The 12,646-nt window shown below is 56.8% G+C and overlaps 1 protein-coding gene across 6 annotated transcripts in view; it reads right to left on the minus strand.

The window, feature by feature from the left end:
- The window catches only part of LOC127009833 (TLC domain-containing protein 3A-like), a 123,462-nt gene that overhangs the window by 33,158 nt on the left and 77,658 nt on the right, over positions 1 to 12,646 (minus strand). The window contains exon 1 of one of the 6 annotated variants that reach the window (XM_050883197.1): positions 10,637 to 11,040. The exons of 3 other annotated variants lie outside the window; for them this stretch is intronic. The gene's annotated coding sequence lies outside the window, so the exon portion shown is untranslated. Of the gene's footprint in view, positions 1 to 10,452; positions 10,613 to 10,636; positions 11,041 to 12,646 lie in introns of those variants that run through there. 2 more of the 6 variants (XM_050883196.1, XM_050883199.1) reach the window with 2 other exon arrangements.

A 12,646-nucleotide genomic window follows, 5' to 3' on the forward strand; every position in this document is an offset into this window, starting at 1 on the left:
AGTTCTGCCACCGCCAGGGTGGGAGGGTGGAATGACCAGGGTGGGTGGGTGGAGTGACCAGGGTGGGAGGGTGAAATGGCCAGGGTGGGAGGGTGGAATGACCAGGCTGGGTGGGTGGAGTGACCAGGGTGGGAGGGTGGAGTGACCAAGGTGGGAGGGCGGAGTGACCAGGGTGAAAGGGTGAGTGACAAGGGTGGGAGGGTGGAGTGACCAGGATGGGAGGGTGGAATGACCAGGTGGGAGGTGGAGTGACCATGATGGGAGGTGGAGTGACCAGGGTGGGAGGTGGAATGACCAGGGTGGGAGGTGGAATAACCAGGGTGGGAGGGTGGAGGACCAGGATGGGAGGTGGAGTGACCAGGGTGGGAGGGCTGAGTGACCAGGGTGGGAGGGTGGAGTGACCAGGTGGGAGGGCAAAGTGACCAGGTGGGAGGGCTGAGTGACCAGGGTGGGAGGGTGGAGTGACCAGGGTGGGAGGGCAAAGTGACCAGGGTGGGAGGCTGAGTGACCAGGGTGGGAGGGCTGAGTGACCAGGGTGGGAGGGTGGAGTGACCAGGGTGGGAGGGCAAAGTGACCAGGGTGGGAGGGCGGAGTGACCAGGGTGGGAGGGTGGAGTGACCAGGGTGGGAGGGCAAAGTGACCAGGTGGGTGGGCAACGTGACCAGGTTGTGTGGGTGGAGTGACCAGGGTGGGAGGGCAAAGTGACCAGGATGAGAGGGTGGAGTGACCAGGTGGGAGGGCAAAGTGACCAGGGTGGGAGGTGGAGGACCAGGGTGGGAGGGCGGAGTGACCAGGGTGGGAGGGCAACGTGACCTGGTTGTGAGGGGGGAGTTACCAGGGTGGGAGGGCAAAGTGACCAGGGTGGGAGGTGGAGGACCAGGGGGAGGGGTTGAGTGACCAGGGTGGGAGGCTGAGTGACCAGGTGGGAGGCAAAGTGACCAGGGTGGGAGGTTGGAGTGCCCAGGGTGGGAGGGTGGTGTGACCAGGATGGGAGGGTGGAGTAACCAGGGTGGGAGGGCAAAGTGACCAGGGTGGGAGGGGAGGACCAGGGTGGGAGGGCTGAGTGACCAGGGTGGGAGGGTGGAGTGACCAGGTGGGAAGGTTGAGTGACCAGGGTGGGAGGTGGAGTGACCAGGTGGGGAGGGTGGAGGACCAGGGTGGGAGGCAAAGTGACCAGGGTGGGAGGGTGGAGTGACCAGGGTGGGAGGTTGAGGACCAGGGTGGGAGGGTGGAGGACCAGGTGGGAGGGCAAAGTGACCAGGGTGGGAGGGTGGAGGACCAGGGTGGGAGGCTGAGTGACCAGGGTGGGAGGTGGAGTGACCAGGGTGGGAGGGCAAAGTGACCAGGGTGGGAGGGTGGAGGACCAGGTGGGAGGGCGGAGTGACCAGGGTGGGAGGCGAAGTGACCAGGATGGGAGGGAGGAGTGACCAGGGTGGGAGGGTGGAGTGACCAGGGTGCGAGGGCTGAGTGACCAGGGTGGGAGGGTGGAGTGACCAGGGTGGTAGGGCAGAGTGACCAGGGTGGGAGGCAAAGTGACCAGGGTGGGAGGTTGAGTGACCAGGTGGGAGGGTGGAGTGACCAGGGTGGGAGGGCAAAGTGACCCGGGTGGGAGGGTGGAGTGACCAGGGTGAGAGGCAAAGTGACCAGGGTGGGAGGGCAGAGTGACCAGGGTGGGAGGGTGGAGGACCAGGTGGGAGGGCAAAGTGACCAGGGTGGGAGAGCTGAGTGACCAGGGTGGGAGGGCAAAGTGACCAGGATGGGAGGGTGGAGTGACCAGGGTGGGAGGCTGAGTGACCAGGGTGGGAGGGTGGAGTGACCAGGTGGGAGGGCAAAGTGACCAGGTGGGAGGGCTGAGTGACCAGGGTGGGAGGTGGAGTGACCAGGGTGGGAGGGCAAAGGACCAGGGTGGGAGGGCGAAGTGACCAGGATGGGAGGGCAAAGGACCAGGATGGGAGGTGGAGGACCAGGGTGGGAGCGCGGAGTGACCAGGGTGGGAGGGCAAAGTGACCAGGATGGGAGGGTGGAGGACCAGGGTGGGAGGGCAAAGTGACCAGGATGAGAGGGTGGAGGACCAGGGTGGGAGGGCAAAGTGACCAGGATGAGAGGGTGGAGTGACCAGGGTGGGAGGGCGAAGTGACCAGGATGGGAGGGTGGAGTGACCAGGGTGGGAGGCAAAGTGACCAGGATGGGAGGTGGAGGACCAGGGTGGGAGGGCAAAGTGACCAGGTTGAGAGGGTGTAGTGACCAGGGTGGGAGGCAAAGTGACCAGGATGGGAGGGTGGAGGACCAGGTGGGAGGCAAAGTGACCAGGATGGGAGGTGGAGGACCAGGGTGGGAGGGCAAAGTGACCAGGGTGGGAGGGCAAAGTGACCAAGGTGGGAGGTGGAGTGACCAGGTGGGTGGGTGGAGGACCAGGTGGGAGGGCAAAGTGACCAGGGTGGGAGGCTGAGTGACCAGGTGGGAGGTGGAGTGACCAGGGTGGGCGGGTGGAGGACCAGGTGGGAGGTGGAATGACCAGGGTGGGAGGGTGGAACGACCAGGGTGGGTGGATGGAGCGACCAGGGTGGGAGGGTGGAACGACCAGGGTGGGAGGGTGGAGGACCAGGATGGGAGGTGGAATGACCAGGGTGGGAGGTGGAGTGACCAGGTGGGAGGGTGGAATGACCAGGGTGGGAGGGTGGAGTGACCAGGATGGGAGAGTGGAGTGACCAGGGTCGGAGGGTGGATTTTTTTTTTTTTTTTTTTTTTTTTTAAGTTTTTGCCTTTTTGCGCAGGTAGGCATATTCCCGGTGGGGCCTGATGGTCGGCCCAAGGCTTCTTCCAGGTGGGCCCTGATGGTCGGCCCAGCACGTTCTAGCGCAGGCGAGTGTTTATAGTGGCGAAATCTTGCATTGGCTCATGCTGCCCCCCGGAACTCGTTCTGATTCGCTTGGACGGCTTCCTCTGGAGTCCGGGTTGATGGGTGGTCTTCAGGACAGCATGTGGGTAGTTTTAAGCCACTCGGCGGTGACTGAAAAATCCGAGTGGTAGCGTGGGGATTCGAACCCACGTCGTCCATCACGCGGTGAATGTGGGCCCAGTACGCTACCAGTTCTGCCACCGCCAGGGTGGGAGGGTGGAATGACCAGGGTGGGGTGGAGTGACCAGGGTGGGAGGTGAAATGGCCAGGTGGGAGGTGGAATGACCAGGGTGGGTGGGTGGAGTGACCAGGGTGGGAGGGTGGAGTGACCAAGGTGGGAGGGCGGAGTGACCAGGGTGAAAGGGTGAGTGACAAGGGTGGGAGGGTGGAGTGACCAGGATGGGAGGTGGAATGACCAGGGTGGGAGGTGGAGTGACCATGATGGGAGGGTGGAGGACCAGGGTGGGAGGTGGAATGACCAGGGTGGGAGGTGGAATAACCAGGGTGGGAGGGTGGAGTGACCAGGATGGGTGGGTGGAGGGACCAGGGTGGGAGGGCTGAGTGACCAGGTGGGAGGGTGGAGGACCAGGGTGGGAGGGCAAAGTGACCAGGGTGGGAGGGCTGAGTGACCAGGGTGGGAGGTGGAGGTGGAGGCAAGTGACCAGGGTGGGAGGGCAAAGTGACCAGGGTGGGAGGGCTGAGTGACCAGGGTGGGAGGTGGAGTGACCAGGGTGGGAGAGTGACCAGGGTGGAGGCAAAGTGACCAGGTGGGAGGTGGAGTGACCAGGGTGGGAGGGCAAAGTGACCAGGGTGGGAGGCAAAGTGACCAGGTGGGAGGTGGAGTGACCAGGGTGGGAGGAGTGACCAGGGTGGGAGGCAAAGTGACCAGGGTGGGAGGGTGGAGTGACCAGGGTGGGAGGCAAAGTGACCAGGGTGGGAGGGCAAAGTGACCAGGGTGGGAGGGTGGAGGACCAGGTGGGAGGCAAAGTGACCAGGGTGGGAGGAAGTGACCAGGGTGGGAGGTGGAGGACCAGGGTGGGAGGCAAAGTGACCAGGGTGGGAGGTGGAGTGACCAGGTGGGAGGGCAAAGTGACCAGGGTGGGAGGTGGAGGACCAGGTGGGAGGAGTGACCAGGGTGGGAGGCAAAGTGACCAGGTGGGAGGTGGAGTGACCAGGGTGGGAGGCAAAGTGACCAGGGTGGGAGGGGTGGAGTGACCAGGTGGGAGGGTGGAGTGACCAGGTGGGAGGTGGAGGACCAGGGTGGGAGGCAAAGTGACCAGGGTGGGAGGTGGAGTGACCAGGGTGGGAGGCTGAGTGACCAGGGTGGGAGGTGGAGTGACCAGGTGTGGGAGGTGGAGGACCAGGGTGGGAAGGGAGTGACCAGGGGTGGGAGGGTGGAGGACCAGGGTGGGAGGGGTGGAGTGACCAGGGTGGGAGGGCAAAGTGACCAGGGTGGGAGGGTGGAGTGACCAGGTGGGAGGTTGAGGACCAGGGTGGGAGGGTGGAGTGACCAGGGTGGGAGGCAAAGTGACCAGGGTGGGAGGGGTGGAGGACCAGGGTGGGAGGGCTGAGTGACCAGGGTGGGAGGTGGAGGACCAGGGTGGGAGGGCAAAGTGACCAGGTGGGAGGGTGGAGGACCAGGGTGGGAGGGCGGAGGACCAGGGTGGGAGGGCGAAGTGACCAGGATGGGAGGGTGGAGTGACCAGGGTGGGAGGTGGAGTGACCAGGTGGGAGGGCTGAGGACCAGGGTGGGAGGGTGGAGTGACCAGGGTGGGAGGGCAAAGTGACCAGGGTGGGAGGGCAAAGTGACCAGGTGGGAGGCTGAGGACCAGGGTGGGAGGGTGGAGTGACCAGGTGGGAGGGCAAAGTGACCAGGGTGGGAGGTGGAGGACCAGGGTGGGAGGGCAAAGTGACCAGGTGGGAGGGCAGAGGACCAGGGTGGGAGGGTGGAGGACCAGGGTGGGAGGGCAAAGTGACCAGGGTGGGAGGGCTGAGTGACCAGGGTGGGAGGGCAAAGTGACCAGGGTGGGAGGTGGATTGACCAGGGTGGGAGGGCTGAGGACCAGGGTGGGAGGTGGAGTGACCAGGGTGGGAGGGCAAAGTGACCAGGGTGGGAGGGCTGAGGACCAGGGTGGGAGGGTGGAGTGACCAGGTGGGAGGGCAAAGGGACCAGGGTGGGAGGGCAAAGTGACCAGGATGGGAGGCAAAGTGACCAGGATGGGAGGTGGAGTGACCAGGGTGGGAGGCAAAGTGACCTGGGTGGGAGGGCAAAGTGACCAGGATGGGAGGGTGGAGGACCAGGGTGGGAGGCAAAGTGACCAGGATGAGAGGGTGGAGTGACCAGGGTGGGAGGGCAAAGTGACCAGGATGAGAGGGTGGAGTGACCAGGGTGGGAGGGCAAAGTGACCAGGTTGGGAGGGTGGAGTGACCAGGGTGGGAGGGCAAAGTGACCAGGATGGGAGGGTGGAGGACCAGGGTGGGAGGGCAAAGTGACCAGGATGAGAGGGTGGAGGACCAGGGTGGGAGGCAAAGTGACCAGGATGGGAGGGTGGAGTGACCAGGTGGGAGGGCAAAGTGACCAGGATGGGAGGTGGAGTGACCAGGGTGGGAGGCAAAGTGACCAGGGTGGGAGGGCAAAGTGACCAAGGTGGGAGGGGTGGAGGACCAGGGTGGGTGGGTGGAGTGACCAGGTGGGAGGGCAAAGTGACCAGGTGGGAGGGCTGAGTGACCAGGGTGGGAGGGTGGAGTGACCAGGGTGGGCGGTGGAGTGACCAGGGTGGGAGGTGGAATGACCAGGGTGGGAGGGTGGAACGACCAGGGTGGGTGGATGGAGCGACCAGGGTGGGAGGGTGGAACACCAGGTGGGAGGGTGGAGTGACCAGGATGGGAGGGTGGAATGACCAGGGTGGGAGGGTGGAGTGACCAGGGTGGGAGGGTGGAATGACCAGGGTGGGAGGGTGGAGTGACCAGGATGGGAGAGTGGGGTGACCAGGGTGGGAGGGTGGAGTTTTTTTTTTTTTTACGTTGTTGCCTTTTTGCGCAGGTAGGCATCTTCCCGGTGGGGCCTGATGGTCGGCCCAAGGCTTCTTCCAGGTGGGCCCTGATGGTCGGCCCAGCACGTTCTAGCGCAGGCGAGTGTTTATAGTGGCGAAATCTTGCATTGGCTCATGCTGCCCCTCGAACTCGCTTCTGATTCGCTGGACGGCTTCCTCTGGAGTCCGGGTTGATGGGTGGTCTTCAGGACAGCATGTGGGTAGTTTAAGCCACTCGGCGGTGACTGAAAAATCCGAGTGGTAGCGTGGGGGATTCGAACCCACGCCGTCCATCACGCCGTGAATGTGGGCCCAGCACGCTACCAGTTCTGCCACCGCCAGGTGGGAGGTGGAATGACCAGGTGGGTGGGTGGAGTGACCAGGGTGGGAGGTGAAATGGCCAGGGTGGGAGGGTGGAATGACCAGGGTGGGTGGGTGGAGTGACCAGGTGGGAGGGTGGAGTGACCAAGGTGGGAGGGCGGAGGACCAGGGTGAAAGGGTGAGTGACAAGGGTGGGAGGGTGGAGGACCAGGATGGGAGGGTGGAATGACCAGGGTGGGAGGTGGAGGACCATGATGGGAGGGGTGGAGTGACCAGGGTGGGAGGGTGGAATGACCAGGGTGGGAGGTGGAATAACCAGGGTGGGAGGTGGAGTGACCAGGGTGGGAGGGTGGAGTGACCAGGTGGGAGGGTGGAGTGACCAGGGTGGGAGGTGGAATGACCAGGGTGGGTGGGTGGAATGACCATGGTGGGTGGTGGAGGACCTGGGTGGGCAGGTGGCATGACCAGGGTGGGTGGGTGGACTGACCAGGTGGGTGGGTGGAGCGACCAGGTGGGAGGGAGGAACGACCAGGGTGGGAGTGTGGAGTGACCAGGATGGGAGGGTGGAATGACCAGGGTGGGAGGGTCGAGTGACCAGGGTGGGAGGGTGGAATGACCAGGGTGGGAGGGTGGAGTGACCAGGATGGGAGAGTGGAGTGACCAGGGTGGGAGGGTGGAATGACCAGGGTGGGTGGGAGGGTGGAATGACCAGGGTGGGCGGGTGTAGTAACCAGGGTGGGAGGGAGAAATGACCATGGTGGGATGTGGAATGACCAGGTGGGTGGGTGGAGTGACCAGGTGGGAGGTGGAGGACCAGGGTGGGAGGCGGAGGACCAGGGTGAGAGGGTGAGTGACCCGGGTGGGTGGGTGGAGTGACCAGGATGGGAGGGTGGAATGACCAGGGGTGGGTTTCATCATAGTGCTCTCCCAGGCGTGGTGACGTCACGCGCAGTTGGGAGAATTTCTTGGGTGTGTTTCATCACCGCGCCACAAGCACTTCCAAGTAGGATTGGGGGCGGTCTTGGGAGAAACCAGCGTTGCCAATCTTCCGCCGCTTGACGCCTAATATGTCTTTGATTAACCTAAATTACACGTCTTATGTATAATTATGGAATTATAAATATAAACAATTGATATCTAGTTGAAATACAGCGATAGTATCTTCATATTAAGGAATATGTGCACGTATTTTTGTTCCGTCTGCATCTTCAACGGCACCACGGTGTAAACAAACATTTAGTGAGTCGTGAGTAGACCCTGGCCACCTCGCCACCATGTCCCGCAGCTAGTACTGTGCATCAAATAACACTTGCACATTGATGCTGTGGTAGTTCTTGCGGTTGACATACACTACTTCGTGCTCATGTGGGGCCACTATTCTTACATAGGTGCCATCAACAGCACCCACCACACCAGGAAAACCAGTAATTTCGGCAAACTCCGCCTTCATTCTCTGCTGCTCCCCCCGGTTTAAAGGGAAGCCCATGAACCGCCTCATATTCTCTTGTGTCACGAGAGCATCCACGGTCTGGGTGATGATTCTGCTGACTGTGGCCCTGAAAATCCAAAGTCATCTGCCCTGCACTGCTGCATTTTCCCGGTGGCAAGGTATCGCAGAGTCAACGCCACTTTCAGCTCCGCTGTAACGGCACGGCTCCTCTCAGTCCTGTTGCCAATCACGTGTCGCACCAAGTCCGTGACGAACAACAGGCCAGCATGATCCACCCTGTACCTCTTCTTGAATTCAGTGTCATCGTATTCGTTAAAGATGTCCCTTCTCGGGAGAAAATTCCTTGGTCGGTGCTGGCAGGGTTGTTCACGGGCTGCCATGTTTACAGTCTGACGCTTGGAACCTTCCTTGGGAGTGCTTGGGAGACCCCGCACGACCTCCCAAGGCGGCGAGCGAGATAGGCAGAGTTCCAAGGCTTGGGAGCTTTCGTGAAACATGCCCAAGGTTTCTCGCACGCTTGGGACTCCTTGAGCACACTTCCAAGGACTTGGGAACTTTGATGAAACCCACCCCAGGGTGGGAGGGTGAGTGACCAGGATGGGAGGGTGGAGTGACCAGGGTGGGAGGGTGGAATGACCAGGGTGGGAGGGTGGAGTGACCAGGGTGGGAGGGTGGAATGACCAGGGTGGGCGGGTGGAATGACCAGGGTGGGAGGGTGGAGTGACCAGGGGTGGGTTTCATCATAGTGCTCTCCCAGGCTTGGTGACGTCACGCACAGTTGGGAGAATTTCTTGGGCGTGTTTCATCACCGCGCCACAAGCACTTCCAAGTAGGATTGGGGGCGGTCTTGGGAGTAACCAGCGTTGCCAATCTTCCGCCGCTTGACGCCTAATATGTCTTCAATTAACCTAAATTACACTTCTTATAAAATTATGGAATTATAAATATAAACAATTGATATTTAGTTGAAATACACCGATAGTATTTTCATTGTAAGGAACATGTGCACGTATTTTTTTTCCGTCTGCATCTTCAACGGCACCACAGTGTAAACAAACATTTAGTGAGTCGTGAGTAGACCCTGGCCACCTCGCCACCATGGCCCGCAGCTTGTACTGTGCATCAAATAACACTTGCACATTGATGCTGTGGTAGTTCTGCGGTTGACGACACTTCTTCGTGCTCATGGGGCCACTATTCTTACATAGGTGCCATCAACAGCACCCACCACACCAGGAAAACCAGTAATTTCGCAACCCGCCTTCATTCTCTGCTGCTCCCCCCGGTTTAAAAGGAAGCCCATGAACCGCCTCATATTCTCTTGTGTCACGAGAGGATCCACGGTCTGGGTGATGATTCTGCTGACTGTGGCCCAGGAAACTCCAAAGTCATCTGCGCTGCACTGCTGCATTTTCTCGGTGGCGAGGTATCGCAGAGTCAACGCCACTTTCAGCTCCGCTGTAACCGCACAGCTCCTCTCAGTCCTGTTGCCAATCACGTGTCGCACCAAGTCAGTGACGAACAACAGGCCAGCACGATCCACCCTGTACCTCTTCTTGAACTCGGTGTCATCGTACTCATTAACCCTCTCGCGCACGATGACGCGTTTCGCGTCATCAAAGTAAAAGGTCCTGGCGCACGATGACGCGAAACGCGTCATAAAAGTTAAAAAAATTATTAAAAATTAAATTTTCGGTGAAAGTGCGTAAAATTTGGAGTGTCATTTGTTGAGATAAGTTTCTTAGAGGTAACATATGGCAACCTTTCTAAGGAACGTAAATGAGGAACGTGGAGCGATTTTTATTTGTTAGCCTACTCTGACGGGAGAGGAAAAAATAGTTTTCTTGGTGTAACTCAGGAACTAATAGGCGTACGAAGATTTTGAGGATACCATAAGAATCCTCACTAACTTCCGCTTTGAAACATATATTCGGCTAAAAGAGTTGGCCCACAAAATTTCGAGATAGCAAGTGGGGAAGAGTTGGTACTTAGGATTTATTGTCTACAATACTCTATACGGAGACTTGAAACGAGTGTCTATTGCGCATGTTCTAGTATCTTACTGTGCGCGAGAGGGTTAAAGATGTCCTTTCTCGGGCGAAAATTCCTTGGTCGGTGCTGGCGGGGTTGTTCACGGGCTGCCATGTTTACAGTCTGACGCTTGGAACCTTCCTTGGGAGTGCTTGGGAGACCCCACACGACCTCCCAAGGCGGCGAGCGAGATAGGCAGAGTTCCAAGGCTTGGGAGCTTTCGTGAAACATGCCCAAGGTTTCTCGCACGCTTGGGACTCCTTGAGCACACTTCCAAGGACTTGGGAACTTTGATGAAACCCACCCCAGGGTGGGAGGGTGAGTGACCAGGATGGGAGGGTGGAGTGACCTGGGTGGGTGGGTGGAGTGACCAGGGTGGGAGGGTGGAATGACCAGGGTGGTAGGGTGGAGTGACCAGGTGGGAGGGTGGTGTGACCAGGGTGGGAGGGTGGACTGTCCAGGGTGGGTGGGTGGAGTGACCAGGGTGGAGGTGAATGACCAGGGTGGGAGGGTGGAGTGACCAGGGTGGGAGGGTGGAATGACCAGGGTGGGAGGGTGGAGTGACCAGGGTGGGAGGGTGGAATGACCAGGGTGGGAGGGTGGAGTGACCAGGGTGGGAGGGTGGAGTGACCAGGGTGGGAGGGTGGAGTGACCAGGGTGGGAGGGTGGAGTGACCAGGGTGGGAGGGTGGAGTGACCAGGGTGGGAGGGTGGAATGACCTGTTACCGTCTTCGCAGTGTCCCTCACAAGTTGGTGCCAAAGACTTGAGCCCAGCGAGCGGCGGCAGCTTCGTCTACCAGTGCGTCCGCTGCCCAACAAGTCTAATGTTTACTTTTAAGCGCTTGATCATGAGCTTGATGTCACAAGACAAAAAAAAGATTAAGTGAGTCCCAGAGTACCGACCTTGGAGGAAGAATACATGGAGCGGCCCTCAGTCAGTAGCCAGCCGGAAGCGGTGGTATATGGGTTGCTTGTTCTTGTCTAATCACAATGCCTTGCAGTTGTTCAGTATCTTAGAGTTTATAGTTTTACAGGAACGACCACGTGTAGGTCAACTGGCCTCTTGCAGATTCCTTATTTTCTTATGCATGTATTTTTTAAGGAATGTAAGTAATTAACCCTAGAAGGGTATTTCTAGCTGTGACATTTGGAATCACACACCTGCGTGTTTCTAATTTTCGCGCGCATTGTTCACACAACAATGGTTATTTTGCAACATTTGATGTGTATATCCTCTGTATTCCACTTGCTCTCGTAGGGGAAGGGTGTGCGTCAGTGCTCCGCATTTGTTTCTGAGTATGGTAAGTAGTTGTCTCCATTGGACCGTATTGGCTATCTGCCGAGATTCGGCGATTGAGACAGCATGTTTGATCTCGGTTTTCTTTTATTTCGGAAAAATATTGCTGGCTTAAATGTCCAAACGTGGTACATGCTGGCAGAAAAGAAAGTATCTTTTGCTGGTTAGGTTCTAAGGTTTGCAGGTTCAGGAGGGTTATAGACCCGCAGTTCGAGCGGTCAAACAGTTAAAACAGCTTGAGGTTTTTTCGCCCGGGGCTTTATTTTGCTCCCCAGCAGCTTAAGAATGATTTAACTTGCTGTTAGATAATTGTTCGTAGCTATTTTGACTTCGGGTCTGAAGATAAGTGTTTATAGACGCCGTCTCGCTGGAGAGGGCGTCTGTAAATCACTTATCTTAAGGCCAGAAGTCAAAAGTAGCTACAGGTACTTAAACTAGCAATTATTTAACAGCAAGTTAAATCATTCTTAAGCTGCTGGAGAGCAAAATAAAACCCTGGGCGAAAAAATACGAAACCTCCCAAGCTGTGTTTTGGCTGTTTGGGCCACTCAGGAGACTGCGGCCCACGGCACACTCGCCCCTTAGTGGTCACACACACCACAAACATACGCAAACCTTAAAAACCTGACCAGCAAAGCGTAAATACATTTTTTTTCTACCAGAAGGTACCACGTTTGGACATTTGGCTCCAAACGATAGCCAGTATTATTATTTTCCGAAATAGAAAAGAGGAACCGAGTTAAGTCAAAACAGTACTTGTCTCCCAGTCGCCGCCGCATAGCCAATACGGTCCATTGCACATGTATAGGTACCCGAATCGTTTTTAGGATAAAAAAAAAAGTGTGAAGGAAAGCAGTCATATGTTTTGTTATGTTAGATCAATTGGCACGAATTTTCCGAGTGTTACAGTGAGTAAAAATTGCTGATCAGGAAATATGACCCATATACAAAACCAAGTTTTATATATTATCTACGTTTTTTTTTGTGTTTTTTTTTTTGCGGGTTTGAGTCATGGCCACAAAACGAACGCGACCAATTCCTAATGATGACATATGTAAAATACTGAACTCCAGTGTGATGTCTCAGTCAACAAACATCACACTGGAATCATGCAATCACTGATGCTGGGAACTCCTCAGTGAGTGTGTGTGGAGATGTCCCCACTCCCCCTCTAAGAATAACTATTAAGTCAAAGTCAGATTTTTTTTTTATTTTGTTATTATAAAACATAGCTAGTAGTAGTCCGGATCACTTACTTTTGTACCAGAATACCATTTAAAATCAATAAAACGTGTCTTTATATTTTATTTTTATTTTTTCCTACAGTGAGACCAATTGGAATCACCCATTTCTATTCATTCCAGGCACCATGATTGCTGTGCAGCCCAGGGTTGAGAGGCAGACTGGGGCATCTAACATCATTCTAGTTTAGTGTGGGCACATTTTATTTCTTAATTTAATTTTTTTAATGAAAAAAAAAATCAATTTTGGGGGGGGGATTTTTTTTTTCAATGATCTAAAAGTCAGATTTTTATTTATTTTGTTAATAGTGTTGCTCCGGAAAACTTATTTTTGTACCACAATTTCATTTATAATCAATAAAACATGTCTATATT

This window comes from Eriocheir sinensis, chromosome 42 (assembly GCF_024679095.1).
Source record: "Eriocheir sinensis breed Jianghai 21 chromosome 42, ASM2467909v1, whole genome shotgun sequence".
NCBI classification, from domain to species: domain Eukaryota; kingdom Metazoa; phylum Arthropoda; class Malacostraca; order Decapoda; family Varunidae; genus Eriocheir; species Eriocheir sinensis.